This window comes from Uloborus diversus, chromosome 2 (genome assembly GCF_026930045.1).
Source record: "Uloborus diversus isolate 005 chromosome 2, Udiv.v.3.1, whole genome shotgun sequence".
NCBI lineage: Eukaryota > Metazoa > Arthropoda > Arachnida > Araneae > Uloboridae > Uloborus > Uloborus diversus.
In genome coordinates this window covers 48,134,180-48,151,250 of record NC_072732.1, presented here as the reverse complement: position 1 = coordinate 48,151,250, position 17,071 = coordinate 48,134,180, and positions in this window count along the sequence as shown.

Genomic DNA, 17,071 nt, shown 5'->3' with positions numbered 1-17,071 from the left:
TAACTGTACGAAGCATTTGAAATACAAATAATCTTAACATTAAGCAAAGGAATACTCCACCGTATATTAGTAGGTCTCAATTAATATTTAAAATATTAATAATAATAACTTTATCATATAATAATAACAAAAATAATTTTTGACTTACAACAAAATGTTACAATATGAGTATCCATTTTTGAAAATTGCTTCTATTATCATATTCTTTGATTTTCAGAGGTAATTTTTTCTTGACCGGAATAGATTACATGAGTTACTGCATAGTTAAAATATTACTAGTCAGGTGGCGCTAAAAGCAGAGTAAATATTTGAACATTTCACTTTGCCCCATGTTCCCCTACTATGTTATCTGCTTCGCACTGTAAGTCACATGGTGTATCAATTGACGCTTCAATCGTAGTAAATTTTTTCTGTACTGTAAACACTCCATTTTACAGTAATATTTACCACAATGTTTCCTGAACTTTTAACAGTGTATGATTACCTCAGTCAGTGGTTGGAAAAACTACATTTTTTTTTTGTAGTGAACTACTACTACAACTACTTTTTTTCAAAATGTAGCAACTACAAACTACTTTTGAAATGTAGTCGCTACTTCGGTACTTTAAAAAAATAATAAATAAAAAACATACACATACAACCCATTTGAGGATTGAATGAAAATATTCCAAAAATTGCTTATTTTGATTTACTGGTTCATTTAAATATGGCATATAACTATAAATTATTTATTCTTTCTTTCCTTTACTGAGCCGATTCGTCAATCCAAACATTTTTTACGATTTTTACGAATATTTCCAGCAAGAAAGGATTTAAAAGTGGAAGGAATTCACAATCTTCAAATTTTTAATCCTTTCCTGACAATAAATATTTCATTCAAGAAGTGCAACTCAGCTAATTGAAATTGAGATACATCTAGTCATAATTTGATTTAAATTTTACACAGACATACACATACATAAAACTGATTTAGATGATTAAATGCATCTTTTAAACAGAGGAGAAAAACTTTAATTTTCATTATAGGAGTTAATTTTAAAGGAACTTATATTTCGTAGGAATTAAGTGCTTTTGAGCTTCAAGCTAGTCGTCCGGACCTGGACACCATCTCTTTTCTTGCACCCCTGATAAAATGAAATAAAAGCATTTTTCAATTTTACTGTATAACCTCAAAAACTCGCAACATTTGATAATTGACTTTTATTATGCTAATATATCAACATTCAAAACTCAATCAGTAAAAAAGAAAAAATAAAGAAATAAGAAAACTTATCCCAAACGGTACTACTAATTATCCGAAACATGATAACATGAAACAACTAAAAATGCTTACTTTACTTAAATGTGCAATTTTTAACTACAGTGGACTCGGGTTACAACGCAATTCGATTAACGTGAAATGGATAGATAGAGAGTTTTTCTCGAGAACCGAATTTTGCAGCTGACGCGAATGGGGTGGTTTCTTCAGTCAAAAGTACTACTTTTAGTCATTGAAATGGATAAAATGAGCAAAAAAATTACAAGGACTCAGAAAATACTTTCATTTTCTCAACAGTTTTTTTTAAATTAATTTTTTTAAATGTCCGATTTTTCAAACAAGGCGTGGTCTTTATGACGTCACAAATGATGCAATTTGTGGCCCATCTTTCTATTACGTTTCTACGTTATGATAATCAAGCAGCGAATTAAAATTGCGCTCTACACTTGCTATCAACCATATCGTTGCCAATACACGTGAGTAAAGATGCGAATTAAATATTTTGTTCTGTGAATGGCAACATTGAATGGCATTTAATCATTTGTTATGTCACACGACAGAAGTGTAAACAATGAAAGCGCAACGATTTAAGTAATTTTTTAAAAATATTAAACTTAAATAAATTATTTAAAAAAATGGTCAGATCCTATGTTTTTAAGCATGCTCTTTCAGAAAAAAATACTTTTAAAATTTTGGAAACGACCCCATTCCTCACCGGATTTTATTTTCGGAGCAGAAGCGCAATGCTTATATCACTTTCTTTCTTGGGTACTAAACATTAGTTGGTGAATGGAATTTCCCTTGAGCATCACTGAAAGCCTAATTCCCCACACCGTACTAGTCAAAACATCGCATTGTAAATTTACAAATTGCCACTCCGCATCTTTTTCGTTCTAAATATGAAGTTGATGAAACGTGATTTCACACAAGCGGGCTGTTTATCTAAAGTTTGAAAACGGAAGGAAAAGCAGATAGTTTCTGACAAATGAAGAAATGTACAGATTTTCAATGTGCTTTAACAAAAAAAAGTGCGGAGAGTAAAAGTACTGTATCTACTGTACAGTAGTACTATTGTTGTGCTGCATTTTATTATTGCTACATACTATACGTAACGTAAGTACTGTTTTATTTTATGCCATTCTCTCCTATTGATTTTGTGCATCCTAACCGTACTTTTATTCAATAACACAGCTTTTTTTTAAGTACAGTAAAATTTCAGTACTCTATGTTTGAATTCGGTAATGTGAAGTCAAGAAATGGGCTAAAACAGTTTGAGGGGTGTTTTCAAGCAAGATTCTAAAATAATTGGTATGTTCATAAAAATTCGTATAGATACATACCCTTTACCACAAAGCGAAATATCAACCTAGAATTTTGTAACGCATCCCTCGCGTAAGTTGAGATTCGACTGCATGTGAGGATGGCATTGATACCGTATTGTAACCGATTGTAACATTACTTTTAAAAAAATTATAAAAGTATTACACTTATTTTTGTGTAAGCAAGTAACTAGGACATACCATTATAGTTTGTCTACCATAACTGATAAATAAAAGTATTTGCACAGATACCATTTTTATTTCTGATATTATAATGCACGATATGAAATCGCGGCTCTATTTTTTCTAAAATAATAATTCTAAAATGCACACATAAATGCCTAAAAAATGTCTACACGAAATGTCACTTTTGTAAACAGATATCTGAGTTCAACGTTTTGTAAAGAAGCTCTACGTTTTTCAGAACTTATTTAATATTGTTCATATAAACGCCCTCTTTTGGAAAAGATATCGTAACTGAATGCGCTTCCCTAAATGTTACATAAAAGCTAACCATGTACTTAATAGTTGAGTTTTTCAATCATGCATTAATTCTTCATTGGACCAAATGCTTCAAACTTGGAACAAAAGTGCAGTTATTCATGTTGACATAGCGCCACAGTTACTTTATTTTAGACAGTTCCTCTCATATTTTAAGAGTTTTACTGCATTTGTTGGCGTAAAACGGGAGAAACTGTCTTCAACTGTTGTTTAAATAAGCAAAATTAACTAATTTTAATTATTAAATCCAAAACGCATTATTAGCCTATTGTATAGCAATCTTGCTGTTCGGGACAATTTTGAGCCAAATCTGACACGGAATGCAAAATAAATTATCAAAAAAAAAAAAAAAGGAAATCAACTTTAATGCAGCAATATGAAATTTTTAAATGCTTAAAACACCTCCTTTGTAGGTCCCAACCTTAGAGCAGGAATTAGCAAATGGAGTCCAATCATTGGCTTATCAAAAGCCAAAGACCCCAAGTCACGTGACTAAACAACGATGAACTGTTGGCACGTTCGTGAGCACAAGCGAAAGAAACTTGATTTCTTCCAATGCTTTTCTTTAAAATCAATCACATGACTTGGGGGCCTTGGCTCCACGAATGAAAGTCTTCTCACTCCCTCCATTTTATCTCTTTTCAATGGTCCCAACATTGCAAGATTCCTATGATTTACTGTAATTGCATGCATATTACAATGTTGGAAGAGCAATTTCAGCAACACTAAAAATAGCTTCAAACGGAAGAATTATAGAATATTCCAATAAGCTACAATATTGCGTACTTTTCTTTTTTTTTTCCCTGTCAAATAAAGAGTATAAAACTTGTTCCATAACCTTAAAATACATTTATAATGAGTCACTGTACATTGTTTGCCATATTTGATACATATTTATTCCGCCATGAGAAGGGCAGTATCTGAAAATTTTTAATATCTATTTATTTATTTATTGTTTAGTATTTTTGTCATCTTTAGTACTTTAGTTTTATTGTACACGCTTGCTTATTTCGCATCCGCCGAAAATAAAGCACCAAAAAAACGTCAACTTCCAACATTTCCCAATTCGCAACTCCAGAGCTCGAATATTCGCTACCTTGCGGTGATTAACAATACTAATGAAAAAGGTAAAACATTCCATTCCGCGTGTTTTCTTTGGGGTAAATTATGGGCTTCAGATAGTTTGTGATGTAATGCAATTTCAGAAGAATAGAAAAGAAAGCTTCCCACAAACAGGACGAAAAATTACTGTCATTCACTAAGCATCAAAGGAAGTTATAAGTTACGGCATTTGTTTGTTTTACCTTTTTCATCCGCCATTAGACAGTGACTGAAGTGCCCCCTATAGCTTATTGGAGTTCAGAATTGTTGGTATAGAATCTAAAATGTGTTTCTTCAAATATCTCGAAAACGCAATTCTGCAGATACTGCCCTCCCACGGCAGCATCGTCAAGCATTGTAGATTGTGTTTTTAGGTTAAATTATAATAAACGTTAACAACTTCCTTTTCTTTTGTGTTTTACTGTATCCAAGTTAAGCAATAATCTCTTTATGCCACTTACAAATATCTTGCTCGTTCCAAAATAATTTTAAGGGACATGCTAAAGAAAAATTAAATCTTTTTTTCTTAATGTTTTCCTTTCTAGTGGCAAGGTACAAGACAACTGAATATCATGTATCAATCAAAACAAAATATAAAAAAAGATGGTTCAAATTTCCCCCGATTCTAGATCGCCGGATCGGACATATTCTGCATCCGTGAGATGGGCTACAATTACGTTTTCAAGACTTCAACTCCGTGATAATTCCGGGGACGAGATCACCCTTTCTCCTAACACCAACGAAGATTATGTAAAATTGCCGTTTCTGATCGGCAATTTTTTATTATCGGTTTTAAATATCGAAAATATACCTGAAAAAGGTTCCTGTATCTCGCTCAAGGAGGGGGCGCTCGCCCCCATCGCCCCTCCCTTGTATCCGTCCTCGCATTAGAATCGGCTTTGACAGTTTGATCTGTTCTCAGAGCTGTAGATTATTTTGCCGCACAAGAAGTTGCCCAGGGTACACTGCGTGGAGGTAGATCTTCTTTGTACTAAATGGATGTTCATATATTTCGAGTGTCTATAACTCTTATTCATTATAATTAAGAGACGAAAAAAAAAGGCGCTAAGAGACTGATCATCTTGATCAAGTTGCTCGACTGTATTATATTCGTATTCAAGAGATTAGAAACTGAAAGTTAGGGCCAGGGGCGTATCCACAGGGGGGGGGGGGGCTCGGGCCCGAGCCCCTCCCCCCGCAACCCGAAATGTTTTGTACCGTAAAACAGAAAAAAGTTTTTCTGTTTTTTTTTAAATTTCTAATGTCAGAAAAGGAAAATAACAAAAATTATTTGTTCTTATTTTATAACTATTAAACGAGTGAAAATTTGAAGAAATACAGAAAAAGCAATTCTAGTTCTTATTAGCTGCAAAGCATACTTGAAATTTAGACCCTTAATTTGGACTTCCTGCTCTCTTTGCCAATACAATTCAGGGCCGTCCAGGGCCAAGGCAGGCCCCTTGTCAGTTTGGTAAATTTGCCCTTCTCCAGGAGCGTGCACAGAATTTTTGGGGCCCGTCACAAATGACTTTTTGTGACTCCAAAATTTGGTCCCAAAATTTCTTTTCGCCCCCTCTCTCCCTTCATATTGTTTACCCCTATTTTCAACCCTAGTTTTAAAAATATTGGGCCTCCTTCAGGCTCGGGCCCGGGCCAACAGGTGTCGCTTCTCCCCCTGCCCTCCTACCCAAAAACTCTTGTAAGACTTACATTGCACCGATTTCGAGCCGGGGACTCTCTAGGGCCGGGCCCCCAGTTTCCGATTAGGCTAGTATCTGGTTATCAAGATATGCCAAATTCAGTTCCTTGATACATCCTGAGTAAAAAATGCAAAAATCATGATTCTCGCGTTTTTGTAGCATATTTTTCAAGATAAATTTTTGTGACTGATATGTTCCATGACTTGACATTTATTTACTACCGAATTCAGTATTTTGGAAGTTCTTTTGTTATTGCTTGTTTTTAACTTACTTCTACTGCATACTATTATTTAAGCTTAGTCTTAAGCATGAGAAAAAAAATAACTCTTACTGTACCCTATTTCATTTTCTGCACTACTTGTGATTGAAAAACAAAATTGTTTGCTTTGAGAAATATTTCGTTACATTTTAGTCGAGGAGCAAACGGTCAAATTTTAGCTCCCGTGCGATTTTTGTGATACAATTATAGCAGTTAGTTTTTCTGAAAGGTATTTGCATGAGGAAAACGAATTCAGATGTTGCCACCCCCCAAAATGGTGCAGGGGGGCTGGGGGGCAGCTATAACTGCCGTGGGGGGCAAGTGATTTCCCGTTCAATTTTTGTGATACAATTGTGTGACTTAGCTTTTCTGAAAGGTATTGGTACGAGAAAACCAAATTTCGATAATGCCAACCCCGAAAATGGTTCAGGGGGGCAGGGGGCGGCTATAACTACATTTGGGGGGGCAAGCTGTTTCCCGTTCAATTTTTGTGATACAATTATGGGAGTTAGTTTTTCTGAAAGGTATTGACACGAGGAAACCGAATTTGGATGATGCTACCCCCGTAAATGCTGCAGGGGGCGGAGGGGGGAAGGGATTATAACTGCATTTGGGGGGCAAGCTGTTTCCCGTTCAAATTTTATGATATAATTATGCGAGTTAGTTCTCCTGAAACGTATTGGCACGAGGAAACCGAATTTAGATGTTGCTAACTCCGAAATTGGTGCTAGGGGGCAGGGGGGGGGCGGTTATAACTGCGTTGGGGGCATGTAATTTTTCGTTTAATTTTTGTGATACAATTATGGAAGTTAGTTTTTCTGAAAGGTATTGTCACGAGGAAAACAAATTTGGATGTTGTCAACCCCGAAAACGGGGCAGGGGGGCAGGGGGTGGTTATAAATGTGCAGGGGGGCAAGAGGTATTCTGTTCAATTTTTGTGATGCAATCATGGGAGTTGGTTCTGCTGAAAGGTATTGGCACGAGGAAAACGAATTTGGATGTAGCTATCCCCTAAAATGCTGATGGGGGGCAGGGGGGGGTATGACTGCAAACATAACACACTTATATATTCAAAATTTCTCGGTTTACAACAAGTTTTCAAAGTTTAATATGCTTAAATCCACTAATAACAACATTAAATGCAAAAAACTCCGAATTAAATTGCTGACACGTGTTTCGAAGCTATTAAGAGCTCCTTTTTCATTGTAAAAGATGTGAGTTTATGAATGAAAATTCATCCGACTAAAGACGATCTTTCCATTGATAATGGGTTCCTGGTAACAAAGTTTATCATTTCAGTAAAAAATATTAGGAGGAAGGGGGGGGGGTCCCCCAGTGGCGTACCCAGGGGGTGGGCTGATAGGGCTACAGCCCCCCCCCCGAAATTTTCAAAATTAAATATAAAAATTATAATAAAGAACAAGTTTTTTTTTCATGATGTATTTTTGAAATCTTACATTCGTATTGATATCAGAAAAGCGATACATGAACTTTTCTTAGCTACAGTTCATAAGTATCCCCCCCCCAGCTCAAAGACTTTCGAGCTCAGCCCCCCCCCCCGAACTGATTTGTCTGCGTACGCCGCTGCGGTCCCCCCCCCCCCCGTTGATTAAAAAAATGCAAAATTGTATTTGTGTACTTTATTATTCTTTGTATATATTTCCTCTTCCGAAATAAATTTGTACCCTTTACCCAGGCCTATCATTTTGGGGGGGAGCAGTGTTAAGCCCCCCCAAATGACGGCTTTGACGGCCCCAGCTCTGAAAGAATAATGTTTTTTCGTTTGAGTTTTTCTCCTTTTTTTTAAAGTAAATTTTAACTAAGTGGTGGGAGCGCTTGGATGAAATTTCCAACACCATGGCGGTCGTACATTAAAGAAACAAACATATGTCGAAGGAGGTCTTTTTTCTCCTTTCTCCTTTGTACTCATAGAAGCGGAGGACAAAGGCATTGTTACGAGAGCTTAACATGAGTTCCTTGCCGCCGCCTTTAATTTTGCTTATCTCTTCCTTCCCTTTGTATTGCGGCCTAGTGTATCTTCAATTCTTGGTTGGCGGTCAGTTTTTCCAAAAGTAACAATGTCAAAATCTGATCCAGTTCTCACGGAATCGGCATGTCCAGTTTTACAACCTATATGTCTCTAGTTATTCTACAAAGCAACTTGATGGGTCTCATTTTCCTAATCAGATCGTGATAGTATTGGTTTTTTACAATATCTCTTTTCTCTATGAAGCGCACCGTATCTTTTTATTCTTCTGAAAGAAAATTCTCACGAACAAGTTTCAGAGAGGGAAGAGCAGATCTCTTTAAATGGTCAAAACAGAAATTTATTGCTGTCACCAGTATTATCTATTTTATTGGACACTTTAATTGGCCACTTTTTCTCTGGAATCACATGAAATGGAAATTCGTCAACAAGGGAACGTTGTACCATTTATTTTTAAGAAAGAGAGGAGAAGGGATTCTTATTTTAGTCTAGCTCATTTAAAATAAAAATATTGTATGCAGAAGTTTGACGCACGTCGTTTATTAGTTTAGTAAGCAATTAGTCACTTTCAGATGGATCTCACTGAACCAAATACAAAGCTAAAAATAGGAATTAATTATACATTATGTATTATATGTCAAGAGAAATCCACCGAAGGACTAATCATTAACCCTACCACACATGAAAAGGTTTTAAAGAGTGTGCTAGAAAATGCTAAATATGAAAACGTCAAGTATGTTTCATCTAATATCCGTTTGCGTGGAATGACTGCAAAAATACTGGCTGACAACAAGGCATCATGGCATCGAAGTTGTTACCAAGATGTCACTCATAAGGGACATTTTGAACGCATAAAAAAGCGATATGAAAGTCAAGCTCAGCATACATCACCTGTTACAAATAGTAGCACATCGAGACTGACACGTTCACATTGCATTCCATTCAATAAAGAGAAATGCTTTTTCTGTGACAAAGGTCAGACACGTGCAAAGTCCCTCAGAAAACTGTCGGTTGATCATGCTCAAAAAAGTCTGAGTGATGCTATTGTTAAAAGTGGAAATGAAGCCCTCCAGATAAAACTTAATACAGCAATAAACCCTGAAGATGGTCACGCTATCGACATTCGATACCATTTACAATGTTTTGCGAAGAATGTGACAAATGTACTACGATGTCCTAATGCCAGTGCACCCAACACTTCTAGAGCCCCTGAGAGTGCGTCAGAGATTGAATTTACTTGTATGATTCAAGAATGTTTAAAAACAGGTACATTGAGTATGGCTGATGTACAAACCACGTATGAAAACATTCGTGCTATGAATAACGTCCCTTATCCATCCATTACAAGGAAAGAAACAAAAGAATTGCTACAGAAATCTGTTGCAGGTTATGGTTAATCTAAATGCATATTTTCTTTCAAACATTGTTAATTAAGTACCTATGCGTTGATATCTGCAAATATAATTCCATAATATTGTTTTTGTTTAACTCTTTTGGTTGCACATGATTGTACCGGAAAGTATGTTGATTTTCTGATCTTTTACCATAAATTTATGATGTTGGTATAGTAAAAAAAAAAAAAAGAAAGATCAAATATTCTCCTGAAATGGTTTTGTGTATAAAAAAACTTATTTTAATGGTTAATTTAAAATGTATCTTTTATTTCAAACGTTACCAAATGAGTGTCTATGTGTTGATCTCTGTAAATATAATTCTACATTCTTGTTTCGATTTAAATATTTTGGCAGCACATGATTGTTACGGAAAAAATGAAGTTTTTCTGTTATTTTACCTAAAATTTATAATGTTGGCATAATAAAACAAAAGTCACGGTTTCAATAAATGTTTTGTTTTGTTCAAAAATACTCTTTATATTCTGAAACCGAAAGAAACACCTGTACAAAAAATTTGGGGGGGGGGGACCCCCCCCTTCCTCCTAATATTTTTTACTGAAATGATAAACTTTGTTACCAGGAACCCATTATCAATGGAAAGATCGTCTTTAGTCGGATGAATTTTCATTCATAAACTCACATCTTTTACAATGAAAAAGGAGCTCTTAATAGCTTCGAAACACGTGTCAGCAATTTAATTCGGAGTTTTTTGCATTTAATGTTGTTATTAGTGGATTTAAGCATAGTAAACTTTGAAAACTTGTTGTAAACCGAGAAATTTTGAATATATAAGTGTGTTATGTTTGCAGTCATACCCCCCCTGCCCCCCATCAGCATTTTAGGGGATAGCAACATCCAAATTCGTTTTCCTCGTGCCAATACCTTTCAGCAGAACCAACTCCCATGATTGCATCACAAAAATTGAACAGAATACCTCTTGCCCCCCTGCACATTTATAACCGCCCCCCGCCCCCCTGCCCCATTTTCGGGGTTGACAACATCCAAATTTGTTTTCCTCGTGACAATACCTTTCAGAAAAACTAACTCCCATAATTGTATTACAAAAATTAAACGAAAAATTACATGCCCCCAACGCAGTTATAACCGCCCCCCCTGCCCCCCAGCACCAATTTCGGAGTTAGCAGCATCTAAATTCGGTTTCCTCGTGCCAATACGTTTCAGGAGAACTAACTCGCATAATTATATCATAAAATTTGAACGGGAAACAGCTTGCCCCCCAAATGCAGTTATAATCCCTTCCCCCCTCCGCCCCCCTGCAGCATTTACGGGGGTAGCATCATCCAAATTCGGTTTCCTCGTGTCAATACCTTTCAGAAAAACTAACTCCCATAATTGTATCACAAAAATTGAACGGGAAACAGCTTGCCCCCCCAAATGCAGTTATAGCCGCCCCCCTGCCCCCCTGAACCATTTTCGGGGTTGGCATTATCGAAATTTGGTTTTCTCGTACCAATACCTTTCAGAAAAGCTAAGTCACACAATTGTATCACAAAAATTGAACGGGAAATCACTTGCCCCCACGGCAGTTATAGCTGCCCCCCAGCCCCCCTGCACCATTTTGTGGGGTGGCAACATCTGAATTCGTTTTCCTCATGCAAATACCTTTCAGAAAAACTAACTGCTATAATTGTATCACAAAAATCGCACGGGAAACCATTTGCTCCCGGACTATTTACTTTTAACTTGAAACTGGCGTGTCTTACAAAGTTATAATCATTTTGTAAGACTGTGCAAAAAACTTCTTAAAAGTACAAGTAAAGAGCTTCAAATAATTTCAACTGTTCTAGAGTCTTTGAAAATTATTTAAGTTTTTGAAATTCCTTGAAAAGTTCTTCAAGCTTGTCTCTTATCAAGAAAATAAGGTATGAATTGTCTAAATAGCCAGAATATTACTACAGGCGTCCCTCATATAACACGGTACTTCTACAACACGGTTTCGATATTACACGGTACAAAACTTGATTTTAGATACAAGACGGTTTTGATAAAACACGAATGTTATATTTATAAAAGATGGAATTTCATTTTTGTTTAATACATTCTGTTAATTTTTGCTAATAACTCTAAGACTTTACTTTGTTTTTATGAAACTTGGTTTCGATATAACACGGTACAAATCCGGGGATTTACATTATTTCTAAGTCTCGTATAACACGGTTTCGATGTAACACGGAACATGGTTTCGATATAACACGATACATCTTAATCTGATTTTTCTCATCCACACACATAATTAGTATTAAAAATAAGTAAAAATGTTATTTTTAAAAAAGTCTCGCATAACACGGTTTCTATACTACACGGAACGAATTAATCGTGTTATTCGAGGGACAACTGTATTTCGTTCTTATTTTCTGAATCTCTACACCATTTCTTTTAAAGCATTTTATACTATTTATACTCTAAGGCATTTGATAAAAAAAGGGGGGGGGGGACGTTGGGGAAGCGATAAAAAAAAAAAAAAACCATGTGAGCAAATGACGATGTGTTTTCCCTTTTCTTCCTCTCTCGTTTTTTCTCTTTGTCGATTAATGTCAACGATTTGTCGAGCAAGCAATTTTTATTTTGATTGATTTTGATTTGAAAAAGAATGCATAACTTTTAAAAGACTTTGTTTGCCTATTTTTCTTCATATTTTTGTAGTATAAATTACCCCATATAAGGCCTCAAAATACAGGTTTTTACATCTATTTTTCAAAAAATTCACCATCCCCACGGACTTCCTGTGTTCGATGTTCTACATTCGACTTAAAGGAAACACTCTCTTGTTATTCTTACCACTACAAGGTGAATAAAAAAATAATAAGAAATAAAAATAAAAATAACAACAGTCCAAACAGAGGAATCATTAAAAATCGAGACAAGAAACCATCTTCTATGTTAAATATTTTAAGCGTGTATATGTGTCTATATGTATATATATATATGTGTGTGTGTGTGTGTGTGTTAGGGTAATGTGCGAATCCGAGCCCCTCCCGAAAAAGATTTCTGGATACGACCTTGGTTAGGGCCTTGTTTCATTTTACAAGGTGCCATTGTTGCGCGCGTTTCCGACATAATTTCTTTGTCCCCTGATTTCCGGCTTTTAAATTTTTTTTCTAAAAAAATTTCCTCCTCCGTGTAATAGGATTTGGTTGTATAATCATCAATATCTATTTAGTCCACTTTCTCAAAAGTAAAAAAGAGGAAAAAGAAGAGAGCATGAAAGAAAAGGCTCAATGCATTGTAAAGACCCCCCCCCCCCGCCCAAAGGGGAAGGGTAGAGAAAGAAAGAAAGAAAAATAAAAAAATATCAAATCTGTACTATTAAAACCTCTGCATGTTTGTTTATTATGCGTGTGTGTCTGTAACTCTATCTTCTTCGGACTGTCCGGATCAGTCAATACTCGTACCGTTGGATATAGGACATTTAGGGGAAGCCATTCCGCTTTGTCTCACCCGTATAAAGCTTAAGGGGCCAGATATAAGAAACCAGGTTTCTGGGATGTCTTGAGGACATCCAGGGGTAAAATCATTAAAATCATCAATTCTCACCCGCCGCAGGCAGCATAGACCCACCACAGGAAAACAAAAAAATATGTAATCTAATTTAATAAATATAGTAAAATATTAAATATATAATATATATAAGTAAAATATTATAGAAAGTAGGGTATTGAGATGGGGAAAATGTGTCTCTCTCGTTCTGTCCTCCCCCTCCCCCCAGAGCTTGATTACCGCAGAGGCATGTGGGGCACAGGCCCCTCCTCTTAGATTTCAGGGGGGGGGGACAAAAATCCCCTTAACTTATCGTGCTAATTAAAAATATATAATGATTTTACTCAGAATCTAGAGTACAATGATATCATTGATAGTTTTGCAAATGCCAAAACAAGGAAAAAATCTATTTGTTGATAAAATTTTTCCTTAAAAAGGTGTTTTCTTTGCAAATCAGAAAATTACTCCAAATTTAATCTGTATTAAAAGTTATATCATAGATAATTTTGGTATTTACGGTTTACTGCAACGAGCAAAGTTTAACCCCATTTTATATATTTATTGTATACTACTATATCTCTTCTATTTTTTAAATGTATGTATTATATTGTGATATGAGGTACCACCAAATTTAGTATGGTTGTGTAAAAACGCAAGTACCGAAATATTTTATTGCTTCAACGTTTAAAAAAAAGCGGGAATTGGGGGGGGGAGGCACAAAATGAATTTCGTGCCCGGTGTCTTCAAAAATCTTAGGCGGACCCTAGGGGAGCCCTGAAATTAGAAATGTGCCCCATATCCAATGTCAGGATGATCGGGCTCTGCTCCCCCCTTACCACAATAACTTTTGAGGGAGTAGCTACTCCGATTCGAACAAGCTTTTTACCCTTTGTGTAACAAAGTAACAGTATTAAATGACCCAGAAAAAGTTGGAAAGATTTCGGCATTGCGCTTCCTTCCAATATTTCATTTTTTGACTTGAATAATTTTTTGTTCAATTTTGAGCAACTCAAAAATAAAACCGCAACATGAGTGCATAAGGATAAATTTAAGACAAATATAGATCCCAAACTTTGAGGCGGATTTCTTTCAAACAAACTTTGTTGGAAAAAGTATATTTGAAGAACAATTTTTATTATTATTATTTATTTTGGTTACTTAAAGATGTTGTTTGAAAAAACATTAACATAAACGTCTATGGAAGAATTTCAAACCTTTTTAGCAAATACACTAACAACACGAAAAAAATTACATTTTAGTAGCGAACAATTAAGAAAATTGTGCAGTTTCTGAATATAATTTTCAATTTTGGTTTAAAGAAATATGAAAAAAGTCATTAATATAAGCCAAAATATAATTTTTTTCGTGGACTGGACACTGACAATATTATTGACTGAGTTTGACTTTTTTTTGCGAAATACTGATTTTTGATATCTTTTAAAAAATTTATTTCTAAAATCTCCTTCTATTTTCCTCTTTTTGGCAATGGAAAACATAAGAAAACTCGGATTTTTTTTTTTACCTGGAGGTTTTTTTTACGTGAAGCTGCAAAGGATTTTATTTTATTTATTCATTTATTTTCTAAATTTTTGGCAGCAGGAGAAAAAGAAAAATTATAGGCGTTTTATTTTTACCTAAAAGAAAGCACTGCTAACAATATTATTTTTGATAAAATTTTATTCATATTGGTAGGTTTTTTTAAAATTATTTTTTTCCTTTAAAAAATTATTTAAAAAATATATGTTGAAAAGCAATGGGGTTGCACATAAATGTGACGCAAAATTGTGATCGTTTGTGACAAGGAGGAGGGAATGGGTAACAAGAAGTGCAAAGAGAAGGGGAGTAAGGCAAAGTGTGACAGTTTATGACGCAGGGGGATGAGGTCAAATGTTTTGAAAAAAAAAAAAAAAAGTTGAAAATCACAGCCCTTAATGCATTTGCTGCTTTTGCATTAATAATCAACTCCATTATCTTTTTGTGCATCTTTCTAAAGAAATATTTGTGGTTCAAGGTGTTTTATCCATTTTTTCCCTTCTCTAATTTATTTATTCATTTATTTTTATTTTTTGATTTTTTTTAATTGAATATTTATAAAAGAAAAATGTAAAAATTGTGGTTAATATCACATTGTAACCGAGTCATTCTTAAAAAAGCATAAACTTTTCAGTCACACGCCTTTTACAGTAAACACTTTAAGGAACAATTCATTTAACAATAATTTTTAATTTCATCAAAAATATATCTTAAACCTGTCAACATTTTTTTGATAATAATTTTTATTTTAATACATTTTTGGTTCACAACATGTGAGTTCTCATCTCCCTGGCATGTCACATACCTGATGTGACTGTTTATGTTGCTTAATAACGTGTTTAATTAAAAGTATTTATTTATTATTTATTTCACAAGTGTCTGAAATACTAATTTTTTAAGTACATTTAACTTTTTAAATTTGTGTTTTAGTTCGTTTTAAGAGGATAAGGAATTACTTCAAGCAATAAATTCTCACCTCCGTTACCCAAAGACAAAATGCCATTTCTCATTAACAGAAGCTAATAATGACATCACATTTTATTTCCCATGATACAAGGGAGTTAGTTCCCTTGTTTATTTCTAGCTATAAAGAAGTTGCGAAATTTTTGTTGAAAAACAAGAAGATATAGATTTTGTTTTAAAAACCAAGTGTGGTTATTGGGAATTCTCACCTCCGTTAACTTGAATTTCGGGGATGAAAATTAACATAAAAAAAGAAGTGCACGTGTTTTCATATGCTTAACAGATGTTTTCATATGCAGATTGTAGCAAAGAAGAAAAAATTTATTTACCTAAGAAATGCTTCCTTATAGGCCTATATTAATGGAAAATTCCTTACCTCCGTAAATCTCACCTCCGTGACAGACCTTATCATTATTTCTGAGGTGAAATTAAATGCAGGGGGGGGGAATACATCAATTTTAGACAGTCTACCAAAATTATAAAGTACCAGTACATTCTTAAATTTACTAATTTGGAAATATAATTAATACTGTGCTATTTTTTAACACAAACTAAAAGGATAACTAAAATTTTAGCCGTAGTTTAATTAAGAGAGTTTAATATTAGATTCACATTAATGATTGAAATAGCTCATTGCTTTCACAATTAACAAAATTACTACTTTAATATTAAATTGGCCTCTATTTTCAATCACTAAAAGCTTTTATCTTTTTTTTTCAAAAAATATTTTCTTGAACGAGGTATTTTTTCATTTTTTTATTTATGAGTAAAATTATTGGAACTTAGCCAATCCATTGTTTGTGGTTACTTCTAGTAGGTAACACTTTCATGTAAGAATGAAAAAAAAAAGAAAACAAAAGATTTTGAAATTCAAAAATAATATCGTTAAAAAGTTACACATTCTGGAGAATGACCCACCATATGTCCTGCATCTTACCCTGCGTTATATGTCGAAATAAAATAACATTATGTATGACAAATACAAAATAACTGATAAGTCCATTTTGTATGTAAAAAGTTCAAAATTGTAACTAATAATGTATTTTTCTTTCTTTTTTGAAAAAATTAAAATAAAGTTCCTCAGGGACGCACTGACTCAGATTTATCTAAGCATTTAAAACCAATAAATCAAGTGATTGGTAGGTGGGGGGTATCATTATAGGAAGTCATGTGGTGTTCGTGCTCGTTATTATTATTATTATTTTTTTTTTTTTTTGTAATTTTGTTCTTCAGTTTACCTCTTATGATAATGTACTCTTAAAAATATTAAACAAAATAGCTAAATTTAAAGTGATCCTAATTGAAAGGTCATTAATGATTCACATTTAGTGAAAAATAGAGTACTTGAGAAATTGAATTTGATAAAAATTCCATATCGTCTCCTATTTTGTTCAGTCCCCCCTTTTTTATATAAGAGAGACACATTTTATTTTCAAAAAATCAGCTTTAAATGTTAAAAAGGTAGGTTTGATATAATTGCAATATTAGCTATCTGAAAGAATATTGATCTGATGTTAGAAAGCCGATATTGGTGTACGGGAAAGTAGGCACGTTTAGT